The sequence below is a fragment of the Gadus chalcogrammus genome, chromosome 17 (genome assembly GCF_026213295.1).
Source record: "Gadus chalcogrammus isolate NIFS_2021 chromosome 17, NIFS_Gcha_1.0, whole genome shotgun sequence".
Lineage (NCBI taxonomy): Eukaryota > Metazoa > Chordata > Actinopteri > Gadiformes > Gadidae > Gadus > Gadus chalcogrammus.
Window position 1 is genome coordinate 8,479,437 of NC_079428.1, and position 2,002 is coordinate 8,481,438.

Consider the following 2,002-nt stretch of genomic DNA (forward strand, 5'->3'; position numbering starts at 1 on the left):
CCTTTTTTAAAAAGAAATAAATAAAATGTTAAAAACAAAACAAAATTTTTCAAAAAAAAGACCTTTTTTAAAAAAACAACATTTTTAAAAACACAAAAACAATTTTTTTAAAAAAAAAACCACCTTTTTAAAAAAAAAAACACAAAAATAATTTTTTTCCAAAAAAAAAACACCTTTTTTTTCCAAAAAAAAAACCAATTTTTTTAAAAAAAACACCAAAGAACATTTTTTCTAAAAAAACAACAAAATAACACAAAAACACAAACCAAAAAAAAAAAAAAAATATATAACTTTTAAAAAGTTTCATCAAAGGGAAACTTTCAAAAAGTGTTACTTAAAGAAAATTTCCTTTGAAAAAACAGGGGGCTTTTATTTAAAAAAAAACACTTTCTTTTAAAAAAAAAACCTTCTTTAAAAAAAAAAAACAATTTCACAAAAAAACATTTTCTTTTAAAAAAAACAACCTTTTTTAAAAAAAAAACCACCAAAAGACAACATTTTCCCAAAAAAAAAAAAACCTTTTTTTTTAAAAAACACCCTTATCACAAAAAAAACCAAAATTTTTAAACACCTTTTTTAAAAAATACAAAAAAACAACTTTTTTATTAAAAAAAAACCTTTTGTTTTTAAAAAAAATCATGTAAAAAAGGGTATTTTTTTTCAAAACAACATTTTTTTCCAAAAAAAAACAGAAACACAAAAAAAAACATTTAAAAAAAAACATAATATAAACTTTTAAAAAGTTTCATCAAAAGGGAAACTTTTAAAAAGTCAAAAATAAGTGATACTTTTTGAAAGTTTCCCTTTGAAAAAAGTTATAATGGAAAAGTACATAGTAGTCCTTGCCACAAGTAGCAAGACCCCTTTAGTCCTTGCCACAAGTAGCAAGACCCCTTTAGTCCTTGCCACAAGTTACCAAGACCCCTTTAGTCTTTGCCCCCCCCCCCCACCCCCCGGAGAAGGGGAGGTGGGGTTCTGGGATACGCGCCAACGTGGAGGAGAGCCGACCTGGTGTATTCTTATCTCGGTGGCCGTGTGAGCGGGGACTCGAACCTTAGTCTACAGGGCGTTAACTAACCGTTAACCATCAGCCCTGACCGCTGCCCACCAAGACTCTGCCTCCAATATGTGTTGTGGAGGATATACTTGACTTTACCATTCACATGATGAGAAATAAGATGTATCCATTTACGTACCTCTGGTGGCCCTGTGAGCGGGGACTCGAACCTTCGTCTACAGAGCATTAAACCAATGCCTCTGACCGCTTCACCACCAAGACTCTATCCAGACCGTGCTTGGAGTTATACTTGACTTTACATTCACATGATAGAGAATAAGACATATCCATTAAGGTACGCTGGTTGCCGCAAGCACTCGAACCGGAGTCTACAGACGTTAACCAACAGCCCTGACCGCTGCACACCCAGAACGCTTACCAGAACCTGCTTGGAGGTTATACTTGGCTTTACCATTCACATGATTGAGAATAAGATGTATCCATTTACGTACCTCTGTGGCCGTGTGAGCAGGGACTCGACCTTCGTCTACAGAGCGTTTACACCACTGCCTCTGACCGCTTCACCACCAAGACGCTAGCCAGACCGTGCTTGGAGGTTATCTTGACTTTACCATTCACATGATAGAGAAATAAACATATCCATTAAGGTACCTCTGGTTGCCGTGTGAGCAGGACTCGAACCAGAGTCTACAGAACATTAACCAACAGCCCTGACCGCTGCACCTCCAAGACGCCTACCCGATAATTTTCGAACTCTGCGTCTGAGTTTTGATGATTTGACGATTTTGTTGATGGGCAGTTAGACTTGACTTACAACTCACATGATATAGAAAAAAACATTAGAGAGCATTAGTTGGACTTGAACCCTGGTCTCAGGAGTGTCTGCCAACTGCTCTCTCCACATCCCCATGGAGGTTATGATCATAGGTGGTCGAAGGCTATATCAGTTCAAGAAATATCCATTACAGACTTATTAGACTACTT